We start from the raw sequence: 20,846 nt of genomic DNA, 5'->3' as shown, positions 1-20,846 counted from the left end.
CCTTCCCTTCCCTTCCCTTCCCTTCCTTTCCCTTCCTGTTTCTCTCTCTCCCCCGGCCCACCTCCCTCTCCTTTTACTGGCAGCAATGTTCTACTGCTCAGTATTAGACAAGTTCTATATCCTTGGAGGTAAAGGTAGAAAAGTAATATTCTGAATTGTGAGAAAAGAAATTAGAACTTGTGTTCATGGAAATTGCTGAACTAAAACTGCCAGGAGTTTATTTATCTTGTTTATGGGTTGATCTGGGGTCCTTTCTGTCATTCCACAGCATACTAATATTCATTTTAAAAAGAGGTCCTTAGCAAGTACCTAATAGTAGAATCTAGGTTTGGGTATATGGGTGTTTACTGTAAAATTCTTTCAAATTTGTTGTATGTTTGAAATTTTTACTCTAAAGTTATAGATAACCAACAAGGAACTATACTCAATATCTTGTAATAACCTATAATGGAAGAGAATGTAAAAAAAGAATGTATATATGTATATATATATACATATATGTATAACTGAGTCACTTTTCTGTATACCTGAAACTAATGTAACATTGTAAATCAACTATATTTCCAAAAAACTGTTTTACAGTTAAAAAAAAATAGGTCTTTAGAGTTTGTCATCTTAACATTTCACTTAGAAATTTCCTCATTTAAAAAAAATTTTTTTAATTACAAAATGTTGGGGAGAAGTCTTATACAGAAAGATGCTCATTTTAGCATTATTTGCAACAGCTTTCAAATTGGAAACAATCTAAATGGGATGAGTATCTATATGATGTACACACTTTGTGGTTTACTATGCTGACAAACCATTTAAAGTTTGTTTGTTAAAAAGTGAAGTGAAGGGCTTCCCTGGTGGCGCAGCGGTTGAGAGTCCGCCTGCCGATGCAGGGGACGCGGGTTCGCGCCCCGGTCCGGGAAGATCCCACGTGCCGCGGAGCGGCTGGGCCCGTGAGCCGTGGCCGCTGAGCCTGCGCGTCCGGAGCCTGTGCTCCGCAACGGGAGAGGCCGCAGCAGTGAGAGGCCCGCGTACCGCAAAAAAAAAAAAAGGGAAGTGAAAAAAGCAGTGCATAAAACCTAATCACAATTATGTGGAGCAAATTAAAGGAACAAAACCTACCAACTGAGGGAACAGAGGAGTTGGACACAACATTATTACAGAGCTCGCCTTTGGCTGATAGGATTATCAGTGATTAATTTAGAACATGTTTTTCTGGTCACCTCTTGCATTTCTTTAATTCCCTCAAATTTCAGTCAGAACATACATGTATTTCTTTATACCAAAATAAAGTTGACTTCTGTTAACAACGGCAAGAAAGTGTCCTTCCTTGGGCATGGATCCTGTGTGCTTCCACTTTGCATTGGGGTCTTTTGAGATGGCCACCCTCTTGCTGAGATCACCAGTCATCCCTGGAACCAGTCATGTTCTGCCCTCATTTCATGAAACCCGCCAGCAACGTTTAATATGGTTAATCAATCTTTCTTGACACTCTGTCAACTACTTTCTGAAACATTATTTTCTCCTGGGAACAAGCTTGCTTCTCTCCACACTCTTTACTCTTTTGCCTCCTCAATTTTCTTTGATTGTTTTTCCTCCTCTGCTTAAGCTCTAAATGTTAGAATTACCTCCTATTTACACCTTCTTCTGTTACTGAAGGGATCCCATTCACTTCCCTCTCTGTTCTGACACCTTGTTGGTTTGTGGCTCCAACACGTCTTCTCTTGTGATTGCTGGTCTAACTGCTTACTTGACATCTCCACTCACATCTCTCTCAGATATTTCAAACTTATGTCCAAAATGGAATTCTTTATCTTCCATTCTATGACATGGAGATGAAATGAAGTTCAATGTGCCGATTGATATAGTCAACACTGATCACATGTGATTTTCTTATTCTTTTAAATTTACAAATGAATTAAAATAGAAGTTCTAAAAGTTTTTTCCTGAATCTCAGTGGCTCATCTTGGTTACCCTCTAAAGTATACACAACCCCTTTATAAACAAGTATTTGCATTTGCCAAAATTATAGATGATTTCCTTTTCTGGGCTAGCTAGTCGGATTCTGATTCTCTTAAACCAAGAAATGAAACAGAAATTCCAGGCCTCAAAGAGACTTGGACAATAAAAGAGTTTTTCTACTATCATTTTATTTTATATCCAAAGCAATATTAAATAACATTTAGATAGTACCTACAATAATTCCTGTAGGTACCATCTAAATGTTAAAAAAAAAAAAAGCCTGTGTTTGTGAGGCTTTTTAAATAACGTCCTAGGCTATCTGGATACTACTCACCCACTCCCACATCACTGGTAATGGGGGGAAAAACACAGCAAGTTTTTACTTCAATCAGAAACTATTTCAAAGTATTTTGGGGTCAAAAAATAATTGATTCCAGTAAGGTACAAATGTAACTATTTCTTCATTGGAATGACTTCAGTGGGGGGATCCCTCTTTGTTCTTTAGTAGCAAAATTAAAAAAAATAAAACAGGATAAGATAATTTTGGACAAACATTTGTTACGGTGACTCTGTGACATAACAGTTCAAGGTCTAGCAATATGTGTTATGACCCGTGGAAGAGATATAATTATCTTAAGGTATTTATTAATTCCATGTTTTTCTTCTAAAAGAAAAGGAAGATTTGATTACATGATGAGTGTTGGTCAGCTTTGGGGTAGAAAAGGGAACTTAACCAGGACCTTTTAGACTCTTGTTAGTTCAAATTTTTTTTTTTTTTTTTTTTTTTTTTTTTTGTGGTATGCGGGCCTCCCTCTGTTGTGGCCTCTCCCGCTGCGGAGCACAGGCTCCGGACGCGCAGGCTCAGCGGCCATGGCTCACGGGCCCAGCCGCTCCGCGGCATGTGGGGTCCTCCCGGACCGGGGCGCGAACCCGGTTCCCCTGCATTGGCAGGCGGACGCGCAACCACTGCGCCACCAGGGAAGCCCAGTTCAAATTTGATATAGGCACCAGCAGCACCAGCAGCACCTGGGAGCTTATTAGAAACACAGATTCTCAGGCTCCTTCCCAGACCTACTGAGTCAGAATCTACATTTTTAACAAGATGTTCAGATGATTCATTTGTACACTGAACTTTGAGAAGTACTGTTCTATAACTAAATATTTGGACTTCTTAAAATCTAGGTTTCTGTTGTTACCATTGATTCAAATTCTATTTATAATAATCTTGGGTATTTGGATTTTTCTTGGTGAACAAAAAATTGTAAGCTTAAAAATAGTTATTGAACTCAGGAATGAGAAAACAACTCACTTAAAATCAGGCAAAAGGTTTGTGTATACACTTCACTGAAGAAAATTTACCACGGCAAGTAAGCACATGAATAGATATCTGCTCAACATCATTTCTCACAAGGAGAATGCAAATTAAAACCACAATGAGATGCCACTACATGCCTATTAGAATTGCTATAATAATAATAGTGCTACTACTAATACTAACATCTGACAATACTAAGGGTTGGTAAGGTTGGAGATTGACTAGTACTCTCATGCATTGCTAGTGGGAATGCAAAATGGTATAGTCACTTTGGAAAACTGTTTGGCAGTTTCTTATAAAGTTAAACACACACTCGCCATATGATTCAGCAATTCAACTCCCAGGTATTTACTCAAGGAAGTGAAAACTTATGTTATACAAAAACATGTATGTAAATGTTTATAGCAGTTTCACTGGTAATCATCAAAGCCTGGAAACAACCCAAATGTCCTTTAACTAATGAATGGATGAACAAACACTGGTGTATCCATACACCATAGAACATTACCAGGCCATAAAAAACACAAATTACAAGACAACATGGATATATCTAAAATATATGATACAGTATGTAAGGGAATGAAGCCAGATTTCCACTTATATGACACTGCGTAAAAGGTAAAACTATAAGGATGAAGAACTGATAGTGGTTACCAGGGTTTTAGGGCAGGTGGAGTACTTGAATACAAAAGGACAGCAGTTGTGTGTTGATGGAGCTGTCCTGCATTCTGAATGTGGTGATGGTTATACTACTCTAGGCATTTGTCAAAACTCAAAAAAAAAAAAAAGTATACGTTAGGTGGCTTTCATGTCTTGGCTATTGTAAACAGTGCTGCAATGAACACTGGGGTGCATGTATCTTTTCTAATTATGGTTTTCTCTGGATATATGCCCAGGAGTGGGATTGCAGGATCATACAGCAACCTAAATGTTCATCAGCAGATGAATGGATAAAGAAGATATGGTCTATATGGACAATGGAGTATTACTCAGTCATAAAAAAGAATGAAATAATGCTATTTGCAACAATATGGATGGACCTGGAGATTATCATACTAAGTGAAGTAAGCCAGACAGAGAAAGACAATATCATATGATATCACTTGTATGTGGAATCTAAAAAAAAAAGATACAAATAAACTTATTTACAAAACAGAAATAGGCTCAGAAAAAAACTTATAGTTACCAAAGGGGGAAGAAGGGGGAGGGATAAATTAGGAGTTTGGGATTAACATATACACAGTACTATATATAAAATAGATAACCAACAAGGACCAAGTGTATAGAGCAGAGAACTATATTCAATATTTTGTAATAACCTACAAGGGAAAAGAATCTGAAAAAGAATACATATATCTATATGTATAACTGAATCACTTTGCTGTACATCTGAAACTCACAAAAATTGTAAATCAATTATATTTCAATAATAAAACAGTATACTTTAGTGTATGTATATTAAAAATAAATTTACAGAAATCATGTATTGTTTACAATGCATGCACTTCACTTTTCAGCCATGCTGAAGAGACATGGTATACCCAAACTCATCTCACATTCCAGGTATCCCTGAGACCTGGAATGAAAAAAATAGCCCGGGAAGGCTTGCGTGGCTTACAACCTTAATGCAGCTGGTGTGCTGTAATGCTCAAGAGCAGAGCACCCGATGTCCCAGTCCTTAGTGGACTGGCCTTTATCTCAGGCAAGTGGGGCCTTTCCAGTTGGATCTCTTCCTGACAGGTGTGCAGAGAAAGATGAGAGCCTGGCCCATGGGTGAATGATTGCTTCTCATCCATGGAATTCGTTTTCATATTTGAAATGCTGCATAATCTGGTGGATAGAGCACTGAATTGGAAATCCAGGGTATGTGGACTTTGTAAGGACTTTGCTGCCGACACCTAGGTGAGAGCTTTAACAGCTTAATGCTTGAATTAACTCAATCATTATCATGATTGGTAATTTGTAATAAAAATAAAGAAAATTTACACACGGTTTAAGTTTATAAAGTGCTTTCACACAGGTTAACCCTTTTAATCTTTGGGTTCACATCGGGAAAGAACAGCTGAGTGGTATTCAGTGTCTGGTTTTATAGGACGGGGGAGCTCTCAGCTCTTTTGTCCTTCCCTCTGTATTCATTCTGTAAAGATCCTTTAGTTAATGAAACAGATTTGGTTCCGGACCGGATGCATTCCTGAATCACAGAAGTTGAAACCTGGCCTTTTCTTTTTCTTTTCTTAGTTAAAGAAAAACAAAACAAAACGAAACAAAACATTATAGATGAGTTAGTGAGGTCCGGAGAGGGGAACAAAACGGGTAAAGGTCGTTCAGCCTGTAAATTACATCCTTAGAAAATTAGGCCTCAAGCCTGTGAAATATCACCTTATGGGACCTAAATGTGTTCACATGTGTGAAAGGGGCTAGATTGCTTTGTATCTGTCCTGACAGTGAGGGAGGATACATAGAGGCAATTTATGAGGTACTTTGGATTCTTTAGGGTCAATAAAGTGACTGCAAAATGGTGGTTGATGAGACATAAAAAGAAAGTAAAAAAGGAGACATGATTGCAACTGGGATGATGGATTAAAAGTTAAGTTAAGCATAGTGAAATGGAAATAAATTAAAATAACATATTAATCTTTTTTTTAATAACTTGTTAATCTTAGAGCTAAATTAGAGATTAATTGTGAGCTTCCTGACCTTGACGAGAAATAGATGTTCTCAGTTCTATCCCCAGGGTGGTCCAGCACTGGTGGTCCAGCACTGATGTCTCCCTGTCCCCCATCACTCAAATGCAAAGCAAGGTCATGGACACTGAGTGGCCACATCTCCTCCTCCAACACTAGGTAGTTCTTGAGCTAGAGAGAACCAGGGCTCCTTGGAGATCAACTGACTCCATGTCTTGGTATGGAGAAAAATTAGGATGAACTTTGAGCTACAGTGAGTGCCAGAAGTCAAGGACACTTTTAAAAATGTGTAGGGTCATCCTGCAAGGACAGAGGAGATAGTTTTAAGAAACTCCTACTTGCCAAGTTATAATAATTTGACCATCAAACAAGAATATTAACTATATCTAACTGGAATGAATTGAGTCTATAAGAAAGCTATGAAATTCAAAGATGAAATAAGTTCATTAAAATGTATAAGATGACAATTATAATACAAAAGAAGGGTGAATAAAAATTTTAAATGAACTAAAATTGGTAAGGAACTATTGACATATATGACATACATGACATTCTGTTTTTCCAAGTACATGTTTATAAGTATTATGGTTTTTTGTTTTTGTTTTACCTAGGAGATCGAAATTATACCCAGAGCAGCAAAGGCCTGTCAGCTCAAGAAACCATGGGCAAAAACTAAGTGGAAAGCATACCAGTGTGTTGCCACATGATAAGTGGGTCAAATTTAAGAAGAAGTACTGATAGGTCAACTCAGCCTCTTATCTCTTAGAAAATGAAACTTCTGGATGACTCAACCAATTTTCCTGAGATGCAAAAACTGTAAATTGAGTTAAATTGTAAATTGAGGCTAAATATTATATATTAGTTTGCTAGGACTGCTGGAACAAAGTACTACAGACTGAGTGGCATAAACAAAACTTACCTTCTCACAGTTCTAGAGGCTAGAAGTCCGAGATCAAGGTGTCAGCAGGATTGGTTCCTTCTGAGGGCCATGAAGGAAGAATCTGTTCCAGGCCTCTCTAGTTGGCCTGTTGAGGGCTGTCTTCTCTCTGTTTATATCATCTTCCCTCTGTATTTGTCTGTGTCCCAGTGTACTCTTCTTGTAAGGACACCAGTCATATTGGATTAGAGTTCACCCATATGACCTTGCTTTAATTAAATTACCTCCTTAAAGATACAGTCTCCAAATATAGTTTCATTCTGAGGTATTGAGGGTTAGGACTTCAAAATATGAATTTGGGGAGGACGTAAGTCACATCCCATGATACAGATATAATGAAGGAAGAAAGCAGAGACACCAAGTTGCAGGAGAAGACGTGGCTGTGGACATTCTCATTGACACAATAAAACAATCTTGATAAAAAATATCTGCTAGGGTTTGACTCACTTTGGAAATTCAAACAGTGGCCTTGGTGTGATCAATAATCAATTCACTGATAACTCAACAATCTCTGCTGACCAACCATAATCTTTTGGTTTTATGTTCAATTGGTCACTGTAACCCGGAAAGAAGAATTAAAATATATTAAAGTATGTGAATAATGGAGAAATTTAGCTAAACCTATAGAATCACTAATTTTCTCATAGGCTGAGTATGAATATAACAATATATTTTATAGGCATTATGATACTTTGTGAATATCACACATTTGTGAATATGTTTTTAAGGTGTTTGATGCACTTAAAGGAATGCGGCACATTAGGCTTATGCTTTTATTGAGATAGAGAATTTGACTAAGGTTTATTATTAACTTTTTTTTTCATTAAAAATTGTTTTAATTGAAGTATAATTTTTTTTAACATCTTTATTGGAGTATAACTGTTTTACAATAGTGTGTTAGTTTCTCCTTTACAACAAAGTGAATCAGTTATACATATACATGTGTTCCCATATCTCTTCCCTCTCACAGCTTACCCTTCCCCCTCCCCATGTCCTCAAGTCCATGCTCTAGTAGGTCTGTGTTTTATTCCCGTCCTACCACTAATCTCTTCATGACATTTTTTTTTCTTAGATTCCATATATATGTGTTAGCATACGGTATTTGTTTCTCTCCTTCTGACTTACTTCACTCTGTATGACAGACTCCAGGTCTATCCACCTCATTACAAATAACTCAGTTTCATTTCTTTTTATGGCTGAGTAATATTCCATTTATTATTAACTTTTAAATGTGTAAGAGGTTTCATAAAGTTTAAATTTTGATTTATAAGTTGTGTAAATTTATGTTTAAATGTTTAGAGAAAATTTACTTAATATAAGTATAATTACATTGAACATTAAAGAAAGAGCAAGTAGTAAATTTGATTGTTTATACACACAAAAGCCCCTTCAGAAGTAAAGCTCCATGCAGGACTGCGAAGGTGGTTGGAGTTGGAAATAGGTGTGATGGCAACACTCCTCGGCACCAATGTGTGGCATGAACTCATGGCCCTTACATTCAGCCCTCCCCCTTCCCACCTCCCAGGGCCCTTGGCTGTTAATTCCAGTGTAAAAGAGGAAGGCTGAGGAGTTCCCTGGTGGTCCAGTGGTTAGGACTCCACATTTCCACTGCAGGGGGCACAGGTTCGATCCCTGGCCAGGAAACTAAGATCCCACAAGCCGTGTGACTCAAACTAATAAAAGGTTTTTTTTTTTTTTTTCTTTTAAAAGAGAGGGGTTTAAGGGCTTCCCTGGTGGCGCAGTGGTTGAGAGTCCGCCTGCCGATGCAGGGGGCGCGGGTTCGTGCCCCGGTCCGGGAAGATCCCACATGCCGCGGAGCGGCTGGGCCCGTGAGCCATGGCCGCTGAGCCTGTGCGTCCGGAGCCTGTGCTCCACAATGGTAGAGGCCACAGCAGTGAGAGGTCCGCATACCACAAAAAAGAAAAAAAAAAAAAAAAAAAAAAAGGAGAGGGGTTTATTTTCACTCAAATATATATTTCACTAACTTTATTCATTTGCAAGATTAAGATCCCTGATGGCAAATAACATTGATCTGCTTCACTGGAAAATACTATGGCTGTTGTACATCTTTTTTTTTTTTTTTAATAAATTTATTTATTTATTTTTGGCTGCATTGGGTCTTCATTGCTGCACGCAGACTTTCTCTAGCTGTGACAAGCGGGGGCTACTCTTTGTTGTGGTGCGCGGGCTTCTCATTGCAGCAGATTTTCTCTAGCTGTGACAAGCGGGGGCTACTCTTTGTTGTGGTGCGCGGGCTTCTCATTGCAGTGGCTTCTCTTGTTGTGGAGCACGGGCTCTACATGCGTGGGCTTCAGTAGTTGTAGCACGTGGGCTCAGTAATTGTGACTCGCAGGCTGTAGAGCGCAGGCTCAGTAGTTGTGGCGCACGGCCTTAGTTGCTCCGTGGCATGTAGGATCTTCCTGGACCAGGGCTTGAACCCGTGTCCCCTGCATTAGCAGGTTGATTCTTAACCACTGCACCACCAGGGAAGTCCCTGTTGTTGTACATCTTAAAGAGGTGGGAATAATGGAAGATAATCTGCCACCAAGGAGATATGCATCAAAATAGTTCCTATAAACAATCACTGATCTTCACTATCCCTCTTTGTGTTCCAGATTTCCCCACATCCTTGTCTTTACCTGTTTTGTTACCCCCTCTTGTAGTACTCTCTCCACTCACCTTTTCTCAGAGATGAGAAATGAATGGGTCTGCTCCTCAGGAAGAACCTTATAGTATAGCCAGAATATGTCCCTGGCCAGAGTCTGCTGTTGATGGGAAATCGATTCAATAAATTTAATTCATTAAAAGCTTCCATGATTCAAGATATACATTACAATTTGCATTTAAAAATAAGGCTGTAGGAGAGACCAATGCTTAATTTGAAGAAATTATCTGAGTACTAGACATGAATTCAAATCTGCTTTTAATGGTTTTCAGTAATTGTTCTGTTGTCATCATTTCAAAATAAGTATAATTGGTACTCTCTTCAGGGATTGAACAGGAAAAAATGGTATTGTTTTGGCCAGAGAGAGAGAGAGAGAGGTTACTGGAAGGAAGGAGGAAAGAAGGAAGGAAGGAAGGAAGGAAGGAAGGAAGGAAGGAAGGAAAGAACAGACAGTATGCAAACCATTGCAAGAAATTACAGGTAAGGAAGCTATAAGCAAACATATTTTTCTTTACAGAAGGTAAAAGTATCTTTAAAAGTGTTCTGAATATGCTGAAAACTTGGGAAGAACTGTCCCTTTGCCCTCCTGGAGCTGCTAATTCAGTTGCAGCCACTGCCTTGGTCTCCCCCTACTTTCCCAGTACCTCTAGGTGGCACAAAGAGTGTCACTTTGGTGGCCGTGACACCAGGGAGCATCTTCACTGCTGCCATTCCTTCACAGGAAGAAGCTAAAATAGATCTGAGTTTGCCTTCTCAAAGGAACTTCATGCAGCTTGGAGACCTTCTCCCTTCTGTGGTTTTTGCAAGTTGTGGTAGAGACTTGATTCTCTTACCTGGAAGCTGGTTGTCTTTCTGTGCCGCTACAAGGAGGCTTGGAGCAACTTCATCATTATAAAGCCTTATTGTTTTACATTAGAAAGAAAGCGTTCCCATCCTTGATTTCAGTTGAGCCTCAGATCCAAACTTTTAGTTAGTCTGGAGAAGGGTAATCCTTGCTAGTTATTTCCTACCTGGAAGAACATTCCAGAGCCCAAAGAGATGGTGGTGAGTGACCAACCCAGATCAGTTTCTGGAGGTGAAAGTGAGGTTCCAGGAGGGAGAGGTAGCTGCACCAGGCCTTCTATAACCTCTTAAGTTTCAGGGAACTCAGATCCCCCAGCTACACAGGAGGGTGATGGGGCAGGCTGGAAACTTCAACTTTCAGGATTTTTTATTATTATTATTATTTCTCCCCTCTCGGTCCAAATTACTGGTCCTTTTCACTCATTGTGATTGGTTTAGCCAGATGCAGCAATAAAACATGTTCTAGAGTAGAAATCAGAATGATACCTAGGATGAGGGATTAGTTCCTGCTCTGCCACTAATTAGCTTTGTGATTTTAGGCAAATGATTTCCCTTTCTGGGCCTGTATTTCTTTAGCAACACTATGATGATATGCAACTTTGCCACTGGTTACTAATCTCCAACCTTTTTAAAATTTTTTCCCCTGCTATGAGATCTATGTATCAGGTGAAATGTGAAATGTACGTTACCTGGAACTTGGGACTCCAGTATATGGAACATGCACAAGCAAGCAGCCGAGTTGGCTGGTGTGACTGGCTGAGGCAAGAGCAGAGAAATAAGTCAGCAGAGCATCCTGCCCTTAGGGGGCCCCCTCCCCACTAGGCTCCTACACAGGTTTCTGGGGCATCACCAAAACGAATGTGGAAATCCCTAAGCATTTTGTCTACAAGTGTTGTACATATTTTCCTAAATGTACTCTATACATGAAAAGAGATCATGGAAGGAAAAGCACTGAGCAAAATTGAAAGGATATTGTTTTGTTACTATCATGATTATGATCTTTGGACGGAGCCGAAGGGCCCTTGTTTCTGACCTACAGAGGCACGTGGGCTTCTGGCTTTGCACGACCTTGGCAAGAACAAAACCTGAGGCACAGCTTCGGGAAAGCAGCTTGGTTTTCCTCTGTGAAAATAAGAGCTTGAAAAAGTATTGAGCAAGTCAGGAAAAAAAAAAAAGAGTGAGAAAGAGAGATCTGAATGTCTTTTCTTAATAAAGCATTTCCTCTAATAGAAAAGCAAAACACAGAAGCCAGGGCAATAAGAAACCGCCCCCCCACCCCAACACACACACACACGCACACACGCAGACTAGGGTTAATCACCAGCTGCCATCCCCAAATTCTTCTCAATGTTCGATCACTGTAGGAAAGCCTGCTGAGACTGGTCCATTCCCTCTGGTGACCTGGAAGGATGACAGAGAGGCTCACCTGCTGGGAGAGCTCATCCCACTGGGTTCCCTGCAGGTGAGGATTTATTCACTCACTCAGTCATTCACTCTCTCATTCATTCATTCATTTAATCAGGAATAGTGCAGTCTGTACACAGTGGAGAACACCTCTATTTCTTTTTCCAAGTTCACCAATTAGTGAGTTCCCTATACGTGCCAGGCTTTAGAACACAGGGGTGAGCAAGATTTCACAGGTTCATCCATCTCTAAAAATCCATTAAGGCAGCATCCCCTCTGAGAAGCCTCCCAGTCTGGATATGAGACCCATCCTTCCCAGGTGCTCCCATAGCGCTTGTGTTCACAAGCATCATCATATCCACTGCAGCTGAAGGTCTGGAAGAACAGAGCCCAGGGCTCTGCTGTCCACAGCTCTTGGTCCCAGAGAGCTTAGCATAACACCTGGCACCTAGTAGGTGTTCAATAAACAGTGGTTGGAAGACTTTAACAGTACTTATCACAGCACTCTATGGTATCCAGTTACTTTTCTTTTTTTTTCAGTTTAATTTTTTTAATTTATTTCTTTTTTTAAAAACTGAAGTATAGTTGATTTACAATGTCTTGTTAGATTCAGGTGTACAGCAAAGTGATTCAGTTATACATATACATATATCTATTCTTTTTCAGATTCTTTTCTCTTATAGGTTATTGCAAAATATTGAGTAGAGTTCTCTGTGCTATACAGTAGGTGCTTGTTTGTTATTTTGTATATACTAGTGTGTACATGTTAATCTCATCTTCTTAATTTATCCCTCGCCCCTTAACCATAAGTTTGTTTTCTATGTCTGTGAGTCTTTTTCTGTTTTGTAAATAAGTTCAATTTGCATCTTTTGTTTTTTTCAGATTCAACATATAAGAGATATTGTATGATATTTGTCTTTTCTATTTTCCTTCTCTACCCTCCCTATAGGCTCTGAGCTCCTGAAGGGTGAAGCCTCACCTCTTCCCACCTGACCTCACATGAACTGTCCCTTCTAGTGATAGGAAATGAGCCCAACCTGAATTCAAATCCAGGAACCTGCCAAGTCCTGCAGTGAGTATCCTGTTTCAACTTCCTCATATCGAAAAAATGATTTCCACATCCAGAGCTATTTAAAAAGTTTAGAAAGAATGCCTGTGACCTGCCTAGGACATTCCATAGCAAATGATGGGCACACAGTAAGTACTCCCCATTAATAGAAATTTCAATTTGTTTAAACTTCTAAAGCTCATTGAATTGCTGGAAAAACAGTCTCTCTCTCTCTCTCTCTCTCTCTCTCTCTCTCTTTCTCTCTCTCTCACACTTCTGGATATACTTCTGCCAGATTCACTGGTTTTTAACATTTTGCCACATTTGCTTTATCATCTTCTCTCTATATATATGTAGATAGATAGATAAGTATACAATTATATGTATACACACATGTATCTGCATGTACATGCACATATGTATGTGTAAATTATAAATTCTAAAATATTTATTTGTTTTTCTGAGCCATCTGAAAGTAGATTACATACATTCTGCCCTTTTACTTATTAATATTTCAGTGTGTAATTCCTAAGAATAAGAATATTCTCTTAAATAAATACCCACAATACTGTTCCATTTAGGAAATTTAACATTATTACAGTACTTTCATCAAATCTACCTTCCAATATCCATAGTTGTCAGTTGTCCCAATAATGTCCTTTCAGCACTTTCCCCTTCAGTATAGGATCTGGTCCATTTAGTGGCCATGTCTATTTAGTCTCCTTTAATCTGAAAAGTTTCTCAGTCCCTCCCCCTTTCATACATTGACATTTTAAAAGAATCCAGACCAGTTATAGACAGTTCTTCTGTGTGGGTTTGTCTGGCTTTTCCTTATGATTAGATACACGTTACTTATAAGAGATGGTGTTTCCTCCTCAATGTATCACATCCAGAGACATGGGATGGCCATCTGCTCCTCATTACTAAGGTTAATTTTGATGACACAGCCTAAGTGTCATCTGTTTTCACCAGTGTATAATGAACGTTCTTCCTTTTTCAACTAAGAAGCAATCTGTGGGGAGACCCTTTGAGACCATGCACTATTCTTCTCCTCATCACATTTTCCCCAAGATTTGGCATCCCTTGATGATCCATGCCTAACGGATCCATCCTAGGATGGATCAGCCACGGTGATTTCACTACTCTACCACTCTCTCCATTTTCATCATAAGGCTTTCCACGATAAGAAAGAACTCTTTTTGAGTAGGCAAGGCAATGCATTTAAGGATATTTATCCTATTGTCAGAAGGGAATGAGGGTCTGGTGTGCTGGTGAGTGATCAGGCTGGAGATGGATGTTTATACGTTAACCATGGAGAAGCCCCAAGAAAGTCTGGGAACAAAGAGAAATAAGGCCAAGGAAACATGGGGTATTCAGCATGGGAACCATAAAAAAGATGCAGTTGCAGGAGACTCAGTGGTACAGGGAGAACGTGGGCAGGAGCTGAGGGCAAAGAATGGGTCAGATCCCACATTCTAAATGGTTAAGGAAAGTCTCTCTACCTTTGGTCCTGTTTGTTCTTCCATAAGACTGTGACCATCATACGGATGTCATAGCATTTCCTTCTGTTTTAGACAAGTACTGGATCTAAAGCACACTACTTAATGTCATGTTAAGTGCTCATTAAATGCCCCCCTTCCCTTCTTCTCTTCCCTGTGTGTTGTTCAGATATTGCCACGGAAACTCACCTCTCTGCTTACACCGAGGTCTCTTTAAAAATTTTGCAATTACTTTAAAAGCTTGATGTTTTAAAAAAAGTCTGAAATGAGAAATTCTAAAGGTAATAATATGCTATATTTCCTGCTAACAGTAAATTAAACACACGGTCAAAGCCACCTCTGAACCCAACTAGGAAATCTCAGGGATGCTTACATTTCAAAATTGTTTTAATTATTTTTGGTAAATTAAATATAATAAACTAATTAATTTGCATGATAATATCACCATTTTATTAGTATCAATAAAATACAGTAATAATAATGACTGCTTTAAAAATTGGATATGTAGTTTTTGCTACACCCTTTTTCAGATGCTTTAGAGACATTAAGTCTCATCCTCATAACTACTTTGTCACGATTCTTTCCATTTTACAGATGAAGACACCGAGACTCAGAGTGTCCATGAGACCTGCCAAAAGTCTTATTGCTGGAAAGGGGTAAGCATGGCAGTAAATATACTCTGTCTCCAGAAGTGTATACTTTGCACTCCAGGTTACTTCTGGACAGTGATTTCATTTCAATGTATTGAAAATATCATGTTTCCCATTTGCTTCTTCTGAACTTGTCTTAGAGTAGAACCAAATGTTATCAATCATCAGACTGAGGCAGAGATGGTTATTTCTATGCATTCTTCATTTCCCACTTGCATTTGCAATTAGGTTGAAGCCAAGTGACTGCTTCCATCCAAAGCATCTGGAACAGAATGACACGTATTACTTCCAGGTGGAGGCAGTTACAAGCCAGTGTGCTTCTTCCCCCTTTCTCTCCCTATGACAAAGTGACCTTAGAAGTGACATGACAAGGAGGCTATATTATACGATGAAGAGAGTTTGACCCCCTGAATCACTGGATGGAGGAGCATCCCAGGCAAACCACATTATACTTTCTGTGTGGAAGAGATCAACTTCTCTTGTGCTGAGCCACCATGATCATAAAGTTTATTTGTTACTGCAGCACAACTTAGCCTACCCTGACTGACATGCTAGGGAATCCTTTTTGGCAGCCAGTTATCATGGGATGCATAAGAATCTCATAATTTTGGGTGGCAATGGGGCTAGGAGACTCCACTTACCATCATCAGAATCAAAATTGAATGGCATAGCCTCTATATATATACATTTTTTTAGACAAATCTAGCATGGTCTTGTTCTTTTGAACTGGGTGTGGAGGTGTAAAGAAAAAGGAACTCCTTCTTTTTCTGTACTGGGTTTTGGGTTAAGCTGAATAGAAAAAAATGATCTCCTCCAACCCAGAAGGACAGAGGAAAAACGATCTGCAGGAAGAGGCAGGTGCACACTTGGGAGAACATGTTTTAAACGTTGTTCCCACAAAAAGCATCTGCAAACATCAGAATCTAAAAGAAAGGAATCAAAACTAATGAGATACAGCCTGATTAGAGAAAATCAGATTTAAATCACTGTGGGTTTTCACTTTTGCACTGGAAGGCTAAGATTTGCCTGAATCTTATTAATAAGAGAGTGATGCCAAGATAACTAGGACTGATAAGGAATAAATACAATTTGGCTTGATTCAGCTGCAAACATCACATATTTTGAAAGATTATTATAAGTGACTTTCAAATTTGTGTAATTCTTTTATAGAGTAAGTTTTTTTTGGACTATAAAAAATATTTTTCAATTTCCCTAGATGAGAAATGGCAAAAGAGGTTAATTAAAAGTCAACTGAAGAGTACTTAGGCACTTAAACATGTAATTTCTTGAGCTTCAAACTTAAATAGCTCAAACTTAAATAGCTTAAATAGTAAAATAGCTGACTCTTATGATCCATGCCTTTACTCTTTTTTAAAACTATTTATTTATTTATTATTTTTATTTTTGGCTGCATTGTGTCTTTGTTGCTGCACGCGGGCTTTCTCTAGTTGTGGCGAGCAGGGGCCCCTCTTCCTTGTGGCGTGCGGGCTTCTCATTGCCGTGGCTTCTCTTGTTGCAGAGCACAGGCTCTAGGCACGTGGGCTTCCGTAGTTGTGGCACACGGGCTTCAGTAGTTGTGGCTTGCTGGCTCTAGAGCGCAGGCTCAGTAGTTGTGGCGCACAGGCTTAGTTGCTCAGCGGCATGTGGGATCTTCCCGGACTGGGGCTCGAACCCATGTCCCCTGCATTGGCAGACGGATTCTTAACCTGTGCACCACCAGGGAAGCCATGCCTTTACTCTTTAACATTGTTTTTTTATTTCCTTGGTTTGACTTAAAATCCTCTCCTAAAACTTTGCAGAATCCAAGTTTTTTAAATAACCACATCCCCATTTTGATGAATGAATGAGTCTAAGTTTGCAAGCAAAGAGATCACTAATTTCAAGAGAGTCTCTTTGGAACCTCAGAACGCTGACTGCAGGTTTCTACAGAACTTCTTTACTTATGCTCTCTCCCCTGTCTCTCTGCCCCCGACCCCACCACCTTCCCTCTCCCTGTGTTGCATTATCCAGCTGATACCTGTCTTTCAGAATCTTACTAATTCTTCAGGATCCAGTTCAAACTGTTATTGCTTTGCAATACCTGTCCTGATTGTGATGGTCTTTCCTTCTCTTGATTTTCTATTATACTCTTTGGGTAAACCACTCATCATTTCACAAAGTTTGCATTGTATTGTTAACTGTCTTTTTATGCTTACATGCCCTATCTCCTTATTTACACTGTAAATAAGGGATCAGCCAGTCTACCCAGTGCCCTGTAGAGCAACTCTACAGGGCCTGGTAGTGGAAGGAATTGCCAAGGCTCCCAGGTGGTGCCTACTTTCAGGATCTATGTCCGGCTCTGTCGCCAATACTAAGTTACTCTTTTCATGAAAAGGAGGGGGAATAGTAAGCATATACTCCAGCCCTGAAAGAAGGTCAATGTCCAAAGCCCAAGGCCAGCTGTGTACTCTTGCAACTGAGTGAGACAGAGAATTGCAGGTCCATGATAACAGAGAAAGAATCCTGGCCAGAGTTTAAATGTGATCAGGAGACATTTTTGGACTATACCATATTAAAAATGAAATCTTATTTATTAATATTTAATGTTAACTTTGAACATGTATTAAAGAAAGATTAAGAATTTCCTATACTTACTAATAGAATCTGAGAAACTCTACTCATTATGGGCAAGTCATTCATGTGACACAGCAGGTAAGCCTTGTTTTACCTTTAAAAACACCTTTCAGAACTTTTAAGGCTTGGAGGTCTTATGTTGTCTCCAGGCTTCAAGCCATTGTATGTATTTCCCATCTGCCTGGAAGCGTCCTTTACTTTACCAGGATAACTTCTTTGCCAGGAGGTTTTTTGTTTGATTTTGTTTTGTGTTTGAATCTTTACCAGGATAACTTCACACATCTTCTTAAATATCTCCTCTTCTGAGAATTAAAGAGTTCCCTTTTCCCATCTTTCTTCCCTACCCCAAGTTAAGTTACTTGCTTCTATCATATGCATTCTGTACTTCCACTATTCCAGCATGTTCCTGCTGTCATTTCTTATTGAACTATCCCTCTTTTCTGATAGAGTAAGCTCTATGAAGACAGAAACCAAGCTTGTCTTGTTAGCTGCTGAATACCTCTTCCCTTGCACAGTACCTTGATACATCAGGCACTCCAAAAACATTTGTTGCAAAAAAATGAACACAGTCCCCAAACTTGGGCAATGAAAGAGGAGAAATCCAGGTAAACCAAACTAGAGTCTTATCTTTCAGTTATACCTGGCTTAAAATTGTTCACGTTATTGAAGAAAAGATTGACTTTTTTTTCTAGAAATCTATGGTGCAGTCTGTATAGTACAATAGTACAATATATTTATCAGGAAGACAGTAAACTATTTAGAGTTACCCAGTCATTCTGTGGGTTAATTGTACTCATTTTCACCTACATGGGACGTGTTACCCTAAAGCTTCCTGCTAAAGGAACTGAACAAATCGTTTTGTAGAGATATGTCTAGATTCTGTCTCCCCCACCTGATTACTGCTGTCAAATTTTGTCCCCAGAGTGGAGACTACATTTAAGCGTCCACCTTACACAAGAATTGACTAAGAGTCGTTAATATTAGTTGTCGAGTACTTATTATGTGTCAGGCACTGTACTAAGGTATTTACATCAATTATTGGAGACTACAACCCCTGTCTGAGGTCAGCACTATTATTATCCCAGTTCATTAATTTATACACCAGGCACGTATTGGGTTCCTGCCACACACAAGGCATTGAAATAGGCCTCAGGGAATACGGCAGGGATTGAAATAAGTGTAACATTTTGCTCCCTTGGAATTTACATCTAAGTGGAGCAGAAGGGAGCAATAAGACAAGCATCAATTATGTTAAATGTTAAGAGTGTCATAAACAAGTGTAGCAAGGAAGGGAAAAGGGAGTGCTGGGCTATGCAATTTTGCAGAGAGAGCTCAGAGAAGGCTTCACTGATAAGGGACATGTGAGCAGAAATGAGAAGCAGGGAAGACAGGGAGCCATTCAGATACTGGGGGGAAGAACATTGCAGGCAAAGGGAATAGCATGCACAAAATCCCGAGGTAGATGCATATGGGGTCAAGAGTGAAGTTAGTGTAGTTAGAATACAAGAAGTGAGCGAACAAGAAGGAAACTGTGAAGGAGGGGACAGATAACACGAGGTCTCCTGTCATTCTGAGTGACAGGAGATGTTGTTGGGGGTTTTGAGATGAAAATGACATGAGCTGGTTTACATTTCAAAAGGGTATTCTGGTTGCAGTGTTGAGAATAGATTGGATAGGTTAAGAGTAGGAATAGGGAGTCCAAATAGGAGGCCATGGAAGTATTCCAGAGAGGAGGACATGCTGGCTGAGACTGTATTGTACTGGTGCAGGTGATGAGAACTGGTTGGGTTCAGTGTGGTTTTTTTAGGTGGAATCCACAGGATTTGCTGTTGGATTAGATGTGGGCTATGAGAGAATAAGAGAAATCAAGGATGGCACCAAAGTGTTTGCCCAACTATAAATGTCAAGCTGCTATTTACTGAGGTGGGAAAGACTGAAGAAAGGACAAGTTTAGGAGAAAAGATGACGAGTTGGAACTTGGACAATTTTGTCCTAGGTTCCTATTGGATAGCCACTGGAGCTGTTAAATAGGGATTGGAGATATGAGCCTGAAGATCAGAAGACTGTTTGGGTCTGGAGTCACAAATTTGAGAGTTTTTAACATACAAATGGATTAAAACCCTAAAAATGAAGTGGGCTCATCTAGGAAATGAGAAGGAGTAGCAGTTCAAGAACTGAAACCTGGGACAGCCCAACATTTGGGTATTGTGTCCATTCAGGGAAACAGATGCTCAGGCAGTGCAAGAGACTTCTTGGCCATTTTGCCTATGGAAGATAAAGAGGGAAGAAGCAGGATAGGGTGGGGAAAGCCTCCAGGTGGCAAAGCGGATTTGACACCTCTGAAAGGGAGGAGTCTGGAGGAAGCAGAGCTAGGTAGAGTGAGACTCTGACACTGAGGCAGCTTTGACAAAGTCTTGGCAATCCCAAGGGGGAGATCCGAAGCAAAGCTTACTCTTTAGCAGAATCCCACATTGGACAAATATGGCTGGGGCCTAGTATCTGTCCATGCTCTGTCATTGACTATGGACTTCTGGAAAGAGTGTGCCCTCAGCTTGAATTCTGCAGTGGAAACCAGTGGTGCTGTGGCTGAAGGCTGATAGCTAATGACACTACTTTCAGCTGACTGTCAAGTTCTTTCTTGAAGATCTGAGCAGAATACAGTTATCAGTTTCACCCAAGAGAACTCCAAAGCACAGAATGACGAGTTAACTAGACCAATGTCACACAGATCTTAGAATTTTAACTAAGATGAAAGACTGCCTCCCTCCAATGAGCATATCTGAGAGTGTCAAATAATGAATTAGATTTTATTTGGCATTGTACAAAGAACTCAAACGATGACCACCGTTGGTTTGAGGGAGCCTCAGTGCAAGGGTGTGCCTACTCAGTCTCCCCTTTCTTTTTGGCTCTGAAATTTTCTTGGAATGTTTTCTACTCCTTCCTCCTCACCCAACTCCCCACACTCAAGCACTCAAGCACCATACATTTGATCCCTGGTCCAAGCTTGAGAAATATTCATAGATAACTCAAAAATGCTTCCTCCTTCAGGAAGGTTTCTTGGGTTCTTAAGCAAAAGTGATCTTTGACACTCTAAATTTTTATAATATTTTCATCTGATTCTCATCCATCACTTTGTGCCTTCTGTGATAAGTATGTTCCCCGTCTCCTCATTTCTTCATTCTCAGCTCTTGGTCACGTGACGGTAGCTTGAGGGATCAAACTACAGTGCATGACC

General features: G+C 39.7%; 1 long non-coding RNA gene across 5 annotated transcripts in view; it reads left to right on the top strand.

Moving 5' to 3' along the window:
* Nucleotides 1-20,846, top strand: part of LOC102980905 (uncharacterized) — a 55,936-nt gene that overhangs the window by 20,096 nt on the left and 14,994 nt on the right. For 4 of the 5 annotated variants that reach the window (XR_008617852.1, XR_008617851.1, XR_002891170.2 and 1 more), the window contains 3 exons: nucleotides 11,762-11,859; nucleotides 12,751-12,873; nucleotides 14,943-15,004. This is a non-coding gene — a long non-coding RNA (uncharacterized lncRNA). The remainder of the gene's footprint in view (nucleotides 1-11,761; nucleotides 11,860-12,750; nucleotides 12,874-14,942; nucleotides 15,005-20,846) is intronic. The other variant, XR_008617849.1, reaches the window with a different exon arrangement.

Source organism: Physeter macrocephalus, chromosome 7 (genome assembly GCF_002837175.3).
Source record: "Physeter macrocephalus isolate SW-GA chromosome 7, ASM283717v5, whole genome shotgun sequence".
In the NCBI taxonomy this organism is placed as follows: Eukaryota; Metazoa; Chordata; class Mammalia; order Artiodactyla; family Physeteridae; genus Physeter; species Physeter macrocephalus.
This window is presented reverse-complemented; position numbering and strand designations above follow the sequence as displayed.